This window comes from Oncorhynchus mykiss, chromosome 9, assembly GCF_057628025.1.
Source record: "Oncorhynchus mykiss isolate SJ-2025 chromosome 9, ASM5762802v1, whole genome shotgun sequence".
Lineage (NCBI taxonomy): Eukaryota > Metazoa > Chordata > Actinopteri > Salmoniformes > Salmonidae > Oncorhynchus > Oncorhynchus mykiss.
The window spans coordinates 69,696,112-69,708,517 of NC_143030.1; the positions used below are offsets into that span (position 1 = coordinate 69,696,112).

The 12,406-nt window shown below is 42.2% G+C and overlaps 1 non-coding gene and 1 pseudogene across 1 annotated transcript in view; both read right to left on the reverse strand.

Annotated features, from left to right (window-relative positions):
• Window positions 1-2,781: 2,781 nt before the first annotated feature.
• Window positions 2,782-3,979, reverse strand: LOC149981315 (uncharacterized; annotated as a pseudogene).
• A 438-nt stretch (window positions 3,980-4,417) lies between these two features.
• Window positions 4,418-12,406, reverse strand: part of LOC110532667 (uncharacterized) — a 65,803-nt gene continuing 57,814 nt past the window's right edge. Inside the window, exon 3 of the transcript XR_016483401.1 lies at window positions 4,418-4,555. This is a non-coding gene — a transcript (uncharacterized LOC110532667). The remainder of the gene's footprint in view (window positions 4,556-12,406) is intronic.

A 12,406-nucleotide genomic window follows, 5' to 3' on the forward strand; every position in this document is an offset into this window, starting at 1 on the left:
TGTGTAATTACAAGTAGAAACTGTTTTGCCCGAAAGCCTACTACAGGTGCCTTAGCATATATAGCCCATAGTGTGCTGTAGCCTATAGGGTGTTGTAGCCTATAGGGTGCTGGGCCAAGCAACCAATACTCTAAGCCTGTTAGTCCCCGCTTGCACTGCTTCGAATAGCCAATTGAAAAGGAGAGGGTTGAGTTGAGAGCCTGTGATTGGATGGCTGGTAATGCTACCTTGTCTCCATGATTAATGTACAGTAGCTAGGAAGCAGGAGCCAGGGAGAAGCTGTTTCCAGAGATTGTGTAACATGAAAACATAATATCACAGAGTTGTTATTGAATCTATTCTACAGAATGGGTTAATTTCATTACAAACCCTGTTTTCCAGAAGTAGCATACGCTCTTTAATCTCAATAAAATGCTGTTGGAGAATGAAGTCAATCTGATAAGAAATGAATGAAGATAAGGATTCCACTGATAATGATTTTACACAAATGCATTTATTAAACATCTCAAATAATCAAGAACAGTATCAAAAACGTATTTTAGTTTACATAATACATACATAGCAAAAATAGAACTTTGTTCAGTATGAACATATGCTTGCTTCTGTTTCACACTTAGCCTTAACAACTTACACATATAAACAACTTACACATATGAGCAGCTATGAACATGATAAGAACACATGAAACAAGACCTAACACATGACACCTACAGCCAAAGTCAAATTCCTCTCCCTCTGATCTACAGATACAACAGCCACATGTATTTGACACAGGAGGAGGTCTTGAAAATACTAAATTGATGGCTAGTAAATTATGTTACTTACACGATCAGAACATAACATCTAACAACTATAGCAAAGTAAAATTATTTTCTCTACGATTTACAGAGATGACAACCACAAGTCAATTATCTGATACATTATCTGACACAGATTAATAATGTGTTCAAAACATGCATTCATCATGCAAAACAGTACAGTAATACCAGGAGAAGGTATTTGAGGAGTTTATTGCTATAAGCTAAATCAGGTCAATTATGCCAAAAGATTACTGCTATGCTATGTACAGTACATCATGCCTTACATCTTCCACATTGTATAATAGAATAGCAACAGAGGGGGCAGTAGTGGTTGTTTTGGAATAGAAACCTAGTCCCAGGGATACTCAGGATAACCTACAGGTAATAATTATGCCTTGTTCAGGAAGCCGCTATTAAAGCATTGAATGAAAGGTAACGTCTGCAGGGCTGGTTTGATTGAATTGAGCCCTTCGACTCACAATCTACAGTGAGGGAAAAAAGTAATTGATCTCCTGCTGATTTTGTACGTTTTTCCACGGACAAAGAAGTAATCAGTCTATAATTTTAATGGTAGGTTTGTTTGAACAGTGAGAGACAGAATAAATACAAATAAATAAAAAACGCATGTCAAATATGTTATACATTGATTTGCATTTTAATGAGGGAAATAAGTATTTGACCCCCTCTCAATCAGAAAGATTTCTGGCTCCCAGGTGTCTTTTATACAGGTAATGAACTGAGATTAGGAGCACACTCTTAAAGGGAGTGCTCCTAATCTCAGTTTGTTACCTGTATAAAAGACACCTGTCCACCGAAGCAATCAATCAATCAGATTCCAAACTCTCCACCATGGCCAAGACTAAAGAGCTCTCCAAGGATGTCAGGGACAAGATTGTAGACCTACACAAGGCTGGAATGGGCTAAAAGACCATCGCCAAGCAGCTTGGTGAGAAGGTGACAACAGTTGGTGCAATTATTAGCAATTGGAGGAAACACAAAAGAACTGTCCATCTCCCTCGGCCTGGGGCTCCATGCAAGATCTCACCTTGTGGAGTTGCAATGATCATGACAACGGTGAGGAATCAGCCCAGAACTACTAGGGAGGATCTTGTCAATGATTTCGAGGCAGCTGAGACCATAGTCACCAAGAAAACAATTGGTAGTCCTGTGAAGGACTTAAATCCTGCAGCGCCCGCAAGGTCCCCCTGCTCAAGAAAGCACATATACATGCCCGTCTGAAGTTTGCCAATGAACATCTGAATGATTCAGAAGACAACTGGGTGAAAGTGTTGTGGTCAGATGACACCAAAATGGAGCTCTTTGGCATCAACTCAACTCGCCGTGTTTGGAGGAGGAGGAATGCTGCCTATGACCCCAAGAACACCATCCCCACCGTTAAACATGGAGGTGGAAACATTATGCTTTGGGGGTGTTTTTCTGCTAAGGGGACAGGACAACTTCACCGCATCAAAGGGACGATGGACGGGGCCATGTACCGTCAATTCTTGGGTGATAACCTCCTTCCCTCAGCCAGGGCATTGAAAATGGGTCGTGGATGGGTATTCCAGCATGACAATGACCCAAAACACACGGCCAAGGCAGCAAAGGAGTGGCTCAAGAAGAAGCACAATAAGGTCCTGGAGTGGCCTAGCCAGTCTCCAGAACTTAATCCCATAGAAAATCTGTGGAGGGAGCTGAAGGTTTGAGTTGCCAAACGTCAGCCTCGAAACCTTAAGGACTTGAAGAAGATCTGCAAAGAGGAGTGGGACAAAATCCCTCCTGAGATGTGTGCAAACCTGGTGGCCAACTACAAGAAACGTCTGACCTCTGTGATTGCCAAAAAGGGTTTTGCCACCAAGTACTAAGTCATGTTTTGCAGAGGGGTCAAATACTTATTTCCCTTATTAAAATACAAATAAATTTCTAACTTTTTTGACATGCGTTTTTCTGGATTTTTTTGTTGTTGTTATTCTGTCTCTCGCTGTTCAAATGAACCTACCATTAAAATTATAGACTAATAATTTCTTTGTCAGTGGGAAAACGTACAAAATCAGCAGGGGATCAAATACTTTTTTCCCTCACTGTAGATGTTAGGGTTGTGCCCTACTCTTAAGGGTGAGTAGGAGGTTCTAGGGGGAAGCCGTGACGTTTGAAGCGTGCACTGATGTCATTAGATAGGTGTGCATCATTGTGCCATGAGGAAGGTTCTGAGAGACCTGTGGACAAACAACTGCTGTCTCCAACAGTAAGAGACAGGTGCAGGTATGGTGGTGAGATAGGGAAGATCCATGGAGGAAACACAAAAACATTCACTGTCATTTCTACTGTTAAAACCAACCAGAGCAGGGGCACGATCTTAATCTATGAAGAGGAGGGTTGGAGATCTAGGCGCTCTCACTAGACAAGAACTGAGTACCCAACACCAATAGAGAACCTTGGACTGAGGGAGGACAACGTGTGTGGTGGTAGAGAAGGATGGTTTGGCGTCTCAGTCTCTATGACACTGTCCTCCTTATGGTCCTTCTCGTGTTTCATGCGTCGGTTCTGGAATCAGATCTTGATCTGCCGATCGGTGAGCCTCAGGCCTGCAGCCATCACCAGCCTGCGGGGTGGACACAGGTAGGGCCTGAAGTGGAACTCCTTCTCTAGTAACACTAGCTGGGTGCTGGTGAACGCTCTTGCTCTCGCCTGCCTCCGTCTCTCCCTCCGTCTCTGTATCTTTTTCCATCTCTTCCTCTACTCAGGAGACCACCAGCCTCACTGGGGAAATCACCTGGGGAAATGACAAAAGGAACATTTAAAAGTAATGCTGTACTGGAAGTGTCTGAGACATAACAAGGGATAGTTACATCTTGTGTTACATCTTCCCCCCTTCTAAAGACAAAGTCTAGGCGGGGAAACATCTGACACATGCATTATTAAAATCTACACATGGCAGTGTCAACTCAACTCATCACTTAAAGAGTGAGACCACCACTGGAAATAATCACCTGCAGTGTCACATGTGCTACAACAGTCCTGCCAGTATTATGTGCAGGGTTTATAGTCCCAATTTACCCCTGGGTATCTGACCTATCTAGGAGGAAAGTATTGTATGTAGTACAGTTGTGAACTAACATAAATGATAAGGAATTGATCAAACCAGGGGCCTAACCCCCATCCAAATTCTGAAATTGCATTTTTGAAGAGTTTCTGTCATCCACGGGAAGAGATGTCTTGGTGAGAGGCAAAGGGGTGGATGGAATGCACCTGTTTCCTCTGAAGAGAGCTTTGCCTTACCATGGCGGGTATCCACCTGGTCAGGCGTGCCTCAGAACGGGTCAGACAGGAACAGAGTGCAGCTGACACAAGAAGAAGAGGTGACAGTAGGACGAAAGAGTGGGATCTCTCTGAATTGTGGCGCGTGGCCTCTACTGTGTCCAGTGCCATATCCAGCAGGTGCTAGTGTTGTAGTAGCCCTGTGGATGACATATGGGGGATTGGTGGTGGTCCATAGATATAGCAGGGTGCACTTCAAATGGATATGACCTCAAAAGTTGGGAAGGAATTAACTTTTGCATGATAAATATATAGCTTTACACAGAACTTAAATGACTTTGAATAAGATGTAAGACTGTATTGAATATAACCAGATGGATAAACCGTGAAGTCACTTGTAGCTATCCTCCAATAGTCTGAAAGGAACTTAATGGCGCCTGAGGAACCCGCTCCGATTCTTCAGGCAGCATAGCAATACGCGTTTATTTCTTCTTAACCTACGGATGAAAACAACCAATTAGAATATATGAATAGTAAGAGAACAATAGCAGTGCATGATCAGTATGCCGTTTTAGAGAGACAAAAACAGATACAGGACAGAGACATGACAGAGACAGGGACAGGACAGACACAGAACAGAGACAGGACAGAGACAGGTACAGGACAGAGACAGAGACACGACAGAGACAGAGACAGTACAGAGACAGGGACAGAGACAGGACAGAGACACGGCAGAGACAGGGACAGGACAGAGACAGATACAGAGACAGAGACACGACAGAGACAGAGACAGGACAGATATAGAGACAGGACAGAGACACAACAGAAACAGGGACAGGGACAGAGACACGACAGAGACAGAGACAGGGACAGAGCCAGGACAGAGACAGGACAGAGACACGACAGAGACAGGACAGAGACACGACAGAGACAGGACAGAGACAGGACAGAGACAGAGACAGAGACACGACAGAGACAGAGACGGGGACAGGAAAGAGCCAGGACAGAGACATGGACAGAGACAGGACAGAGACAGGACAGAGATAGGACAGAGACAGGGACAGAGACACGACAGAGACAGAGACAGGGACAGGGACAGGACAGAGCCAGGACAGAGACAGAGACAGGACAGAGACAGGACAAAGACACAGACAAGACAGAGACAGAGACAGAGACAGAGACAGGACAAAGACAGAGACAGAGACAGGACAGCGACAGGACAGAACAGAGATAGGACAGGACAGAGACAGAGACAGGACAGAGACAGGACAGAGACAGGACAGAGACAGGACATAGACAGGACAGAGACAGGACAGGGACAGAGACAGGACAGAGAGAGGTCAGAGACAGAACAGAGACAGGACAGAGACAGAGACAGGACAGATAAAGGACAGGGCAGAGACAGGACAGAGACAGGACAGAGAAAGGACAGGGCAGAGACAGGACAGAGACAGGACAGAGAAAGGAAATAGACAGAGACAGGACAGAGACAGACACGACAGAGGCAGAGACAGGACAGAGACAGGACAGAGGCAGAGACAGGACAGGACAGAGACAGAGACAGGACAGAGGCGGAGACAGAGACAGAGGTAGGACAGAGAAAGAGACAAGACAGAGACAGAGAGGCACACACTGAACGGATCCTTTGGACCTAAATATATATTTATTTGTTATTTACAGAGTAGGCCTACCACAATTGGAAAGATATTCGAATGAAAACCAAGCGCAATTAAAGTTACTTCGTTTCTTGAACTTTCCTGGTACGTTATAGCAATGCTCCTATTGGAAACTATTGATTGAGTAGCCTATTTGAAGGAATGATATGTAAGGCTACTTGGATCATATCAATGCTATCACAAAATATTTTTGACATTATTTTTGACTGAATGTGTAATTATAATATGAGTGTGCTGTTTGTTGAAATATAGCTATTACTATATTAAAAATGATGAGAAACCATTGTGAATTGTGTTCTTACATCTTCCAGATATAGACAACAATGCTTGGGCTTAAAACTCACTTTTGTATATTTATTTATTATATTTGCACGTGATTATGCATACAATGTCTGCTGGTTGTATGAAAATGCAAATAATGACAAGACCCGAGTTATTAGCGTAATTACTTCCCTATAAGCAAACGACTTCACATATTAAATGGAAGAGGTAAAACAAGGGGTTTTGAAAATCATTGCCACACAAAGATAATGAAAAGAATATCGTAAATAATAGTCGTATTACCTAAAATGTCTGCTTATCTGCTTTCACTAATCAATTGCAACACGGATGTGTTCGCTCTGTCAAACAACATTAATATTACAGAGTCGTTTTCGATTGATAAAACATATGTGGTATACGGACGAATAGACAAAGAGGTAGTCGAATAATGACATACTGTCGCCATATGAACCCAAAGCTAACACTAAAGCAATACAGTGTAGGCTACTAACGAAGTGTGTTAGGGTACTTTTTTGAACTTGTAGGCTATTACAAAATATATTATAATAAGGCAATCATGTAAAATATTATTAGCTTAATATACACCAAATATATGTGTACATATCAAACTCAAATGAACATGGCAGTGCCATAGACCCTCGTATACATTGGACCAATGCCGTCATTAGGCTACTGAATATATTTCGAAAAGCTGATTCAATTCTATAGGCCTTTTACTACAAGTATAGCCTATAGTACCTCTATTTATCTAATATAATACAACAACGCTGTTGAGGAGAATCCTCCAGTAGACGTCTTAGCCTCTCCAGCACCACTCTGATTGAATCCCTCTTCCGTTCACCCTCCTCCTAGCCCCGCCACAAGGGCAGCCTCACTCCCTGAAGCTGCATTCACACTTCACACCCTCACGCCAATAAGTTATTTTAACATCAACATGATCATCTCGTGTTTATCATTATTGTAAGCACAAATAATCAAAGGAAATACAAGACATAATTTAGAATGCAATAGAACAACGCGAATAGCATGAGGGGCAGAGATCGAATTTCCGGTGTTGTGCCGAAAATCTCCCCCCTGCCAGAATCCCCCCTCTAATTTCCTTAATTTCGTGGCTAGAGTCAAATACTTTCTGTGGCACACATCAGAGTCAAATACTTTCTATAGAACACACTTCACATCAGGATATGCAACCGAAATGAATAATTAATGTATGTGTGTTGTATTAAACATAGAGGAGGGAGTAAAATGTTGGCAAGCAATAAACATTTCAGAACAACTATGGCTGAATTATTATCCTTACTAGTCGAATAAGACATGGGAGAGATGACGAATATTGGCAAAGACATTTATTCATAAACTAATTACAAATCAGTAGCGGATTTAGGTACGGACGACATGAGCGGGCGCAGGCACTATACAAGCTATAACCGCCACATACACTTGAAACAAATAGCCAAACCGAAAACTGCAGACAAAAATGCCTTCTGCTACTAAGATTAGTGAAATTTAGGCTAACCTGACAACGGAGTGAAGAGCAGAAATCTCAACTAGCAAGCAACTCGCAGCAATAAAGAACGCGAAGGGGGGGGGGGGGGGGGGATTCTGGCAGGGGGGAGATTTTCGGCACAACACTTGTTAACACCGGCAACACCAATTGTTCATTGAGAGCATGAAGTTATAACCAACATAAACAAATTACTCCACTTGAATTTCGGCTAAATTGATTTATGGGTCGTAGAAGAGTGTTCACGTCATGTTCAAAGCCTAAGAATACATGCTCGAAGAGCGAGAATTTAGCCTACATTTCTTTCAGATCATATGAGATTGGGACAAATAAATCCATCTCACTAACGTCTAGAATAAGACGGTGTAAACATACAAAGTCAGATATATATGCATTTCTTTAACATATTACATTAAAATACCCTTATAACATTTTATTTATATTTGGTATGCCATACTGTGCGCAATGAAACAGGCAAGTTATACAACGTTTATTACAGGGCTCTTATCAATAAGACGCCCGTTGTTTTCTTACCCGTTCCAATTGTTCTTCCAAAATCAATCTTGTTTTAAGAACTTTTGTTATTTAGAGTTCAGTGAATTGCTGTCACAGATCTTGTCAGATAGAGGCATTCATTATGCACATAACAGGTCCGACATTGGTGCAGTTTACATGAAATATGACTTGGTTGGAGTGTGCATTGAATGCGAGAAGATTCATTCCATAACCTGGGATAAATTAAAACATGGGTCAATTATACTAATAACCGAACTCGATAGGTTTATTTGCATTTAATGCACGTTTTAATTTCCTTCACAAATGATCCATTTAGATGTACACTATTGGCATTATGATTAGCATGATAATTATGAGCGTAACGCTATTATTATTAAATCATCATCATCATCTTGTATACCTGTAGCATCAGGCAGTCCTGTAATCTGGAGAGGAGAAATCAGGCCTAAAGTAATTACATTCCGTTTGTTTTCTTTGCCTCAAACCGTTGAGCACACTTACTCGCCTGTAGCCTATTGGATATAGAATCTGTGATATACTAGCTCAGCAAGACAATCATTTATCTCCTCCGCGCGCAAACATCACAATTCTCAGTGAACTCTGGTTGAACCGCTCGCGTGGCAATAAATCATTTTTTTCTCTGCACAAAAGCGGGCGCCGGTCTCTCTGGGTGTCAACTCCTTTTACAACCCCTCTTACCTTCTGCACTCTCTTAGCCTGCTCTTGGGTTGGTGTATAACATATTACCTTCTGCACTCTCAGCATTGCTTGCTGTTTGGGGTTTTAGGCTGGGTTTCTGTACAGCACTTTGAGATATCAGCTGATGTACGAAGGGCTATATAAATACATTTGATTTGATTTGATTTGATTGCCTTCTGCACTCTCTTAGCCTGCTCTTGGGTTGGTGTATATAACATATTGCCTTCTGCAGTCTCTTGGTTCGGTGGCTGACAAATTCAGGAAAACATCGATAAAAAAATACTTGTATAAAATATTTCTCCCATACTTATATGAAAACAGGCAGAATATGGAGACTTGTATAAACATGGGCGATATTTACAGAAAATATACACCAAACGCACAACACTAGCATTTCCACTCAAATAGATGTTTGTTTTTTTCCATGTATACCATGTTGGACTTGCAGCAAAAATACTATTCCTAACCCCTTTGTTCCAAAAACGCACTGTTTTCTACACTGCTCTTTTCAAGAAAAAGCTACCATGCCATGGATCTGCGAATTTGTTTTCGGCGGATAGAGCTCGATTTGGGCAGATAAGAGGAGACTGAGAGCGTGGGGAAGGACGTTAATGGGCAGAGGATGTTGTCGGTTAAAACAGTGCATACAAATGGTCCTGTCTCGGCGGCTCAGGCGGGAGATTTATGGCCCGGTGCCCCATATTGATGTAAACAATGCAGAGTGTAATGAAAGGACCAGAGACTTAGCTGCTGCACTCAGCACTTCATAAGAACACTTCATAAGGGAGGAAAAGGAAAAGACACTGTCAGTTTACTTACTCCCAACATGCGTTCTTGTCTTGAACTATATGCACATAAGCAACTTCCTTCTGCAATACACCATAGCAAGGACGGACTGGCCATGTGGCATTTCGGGCAAATGAAAAAAAAAAGCCCAAATGATTGTGTCATTATCCAATACATAGGCTATATGACACACTATATCATATATATCATGGCACAGCAGTCTAGGGCACTGCATCTCAGTACTAGAGGCGTCACTACAGACACCCTGGTTCGAATCCAGGCTGTATCACAACCCGGCTGTGATTGGGAGTCCCATATGGCGGCGGACAATTGGCCCAGCGTCGTCCGGGTTCGGACAGTGTAGGCTGTCATTGTAAATAAGAATTTGTTCTTAACTAACAAAAGTATACAAAAGTATGTGGACACCCCTTCAAATTAGTGGATTCGGCTATTTCAGCCACACCCGCTGCTGACAAGTGTAACCATGCAATCTTCATAGACAAACATTGGCAGTAGAATGGCCTTACTGAAGAGCTCAGTGACTTTCAACATGGCACTGTCATAGGATGCTACCTTTCCAACAAGTCAGTTTGTCAAATTCTGCCCTGCTAGAGCTGCCCCAGTCAACTGTAAGAGCTGTTATTGCGAAGTGAAAACATCTAGGAGCAACAACGGCTCAGAAAGGGACTGCCGAGTGCTGAAGAGAATTAGCGCGTAAAAATCGTCTGTCCTCGGTTGCAACACTCAATACCGAGTTCCAAACTGCCTCTGGAAGCAACATCAGCACAATAACTGTTCGTTGGGAGTTTCATGAAATGGGTTTCCATGGCTAAGCAGCCACACACAAGCCTAAGATCACCATGCGCAATGGCAAGCATCGGCTGGAGTGGTGTAAAGCTTGCCACCATTGGTTCTCTGGACTGATGAATGTATAGTGCCCACTGTAAAGTTTGGTGGAGGATGAATAATGGTTTGGGCTGTTTTTCATGGTTCGGGCTAGGCCCCTTAGTTCCAGTGAAGGGAAATATTAACGCTACAGCATACAATGACATTCTTGACAATTCTGTGCTTCCAACTTTGTGGCAACCGTTTGGGCCTTCCCCTTTCCTGTTTCAGCATGATAATACTCTCTGTGCACAAAGCGAAGTCCATACAGAAATGGTTTGTCGAGATCAGTGTGGAAAAACTTGACTGGCCTGCACAGAGCCCTGACCTCAACCCCATCGAACACCTTTGGGATGAATTGGAACGCAGACTGCGAGCCAGGACTAATTATCCAATATCAGTGCCCAACCTCACCAACTCACAGTTGTGGCTGAATGGAAGCAAGCCACAGCAGCAATGTTTCAACATCTAGTGGAATGCCTTCCCAGAAGAGTGGAAGCTGTTATAGCAGCAATGGGGGGGGGGGGGGGGGGGGGGGGACTAACTCCATATTAATGACCATGATTTTGGAATGAGATGTTCGATGAGCAGGTGTCCACATACCTTTGGTCATGTAGTGTATCTTGGCCTCTGCACATTACACATTACATAAAAACATAAAAGCCCATAGATATAGAACTAGCTATGCTCTCTTAGGTAAATAAATGAAACAAGCTTCAGTAGGCTAATCCTTTTGAGTGTGAACTGTATTACTGTGCTGTATTATATTATACTGTAATATATGGACTGGAATTAGTCACATCGTTCAAACCATGATATAGCAGGGAGAGAACATGTGATTCCAGTGCATCACATGAGGGCTACAATTTTTCAGAATATTTCCCTTAATGTTATTAGCCTACTTCCTCTTTCTCTCTCTAGTGTTTCTTCATTCCCTCCTCGCTTTCAACAGTTAAATGAAATACGTTTTGTTGTCCTCATCTTCATCATTCTAATGACATCCTTGAATAATATCGGACTAGATTGAGATGCAGAAGGCTTTCACTTCTATTCATGAGGAATGAATGGTTACGGGTCTGACTCAATAGCTGTTATAGCCTACCGCCATCGCGTGATCACTCTGGTTTCAAACTACCCGTGAGGTCTATTGCCTTCTGTATCCTTGAATAGTCTATTGGTATAAGAAAAAAAAGAAGAAAAAGAAGAAAAGTCCAGCAAGCTCTTCTAGTAGAGCTTTTCCTGAATGGGACTCCAAGAGCTAAGGAGCCGTTTTTACAGGGAGGCTAGCGGAGCACAGGTGTGTGTGTATTGCGCAAGAGACAGAGGCTATAAGTTAGAGACTTATCATGCTTAGCCCATCATTCATTAGCTAAATATAAGGCTAATACCGCATTGAATTTATTAACTGAAAGAGGTAGGCTAGGACATCGATATATAGGCCTATATATCAATCTTGAACAGGATTATCATTTTTGGACGCAAATTGAATGGAATTGATGGAGAAAGAGAAAAACTGCGAGAGAGTGCTCGCTCGTGCAATGATTTAAAGCAACGATATTGGAGTGTTTTAAAACTCTGCAGGTGCAATAAAAATGTAAAAACATCCTTACAGTAAAAAAATAAGATGACCCCCAAAAGCCAGAGATGGGTAAAACAGACGTGTATTTGGTCTTTATATTACTGTAGTATTTTTTAAATATTTTCTTTAATTTAACCTTTATATAACTAGGCAAGTCAGTTAAGAACACATTCTTATTTACAATGATGGCCTACCAAAAGGCAAAAGGCCTCCTGGGGGGACGGGGGCCTTGGATAAAAAATAACAAATAAACAATGTAAATATAGGACAAAACACACATCAAAATGAGACACAACACTACATAAAGAGAGCCCTAAGACAACAACATAACAAGGCAGCAAAACATGACAACACAGCATGGTAGCAACACAACATGACAGCAACATTGTAGCAACACAAAATGGTAGCAGCACAAAACGTT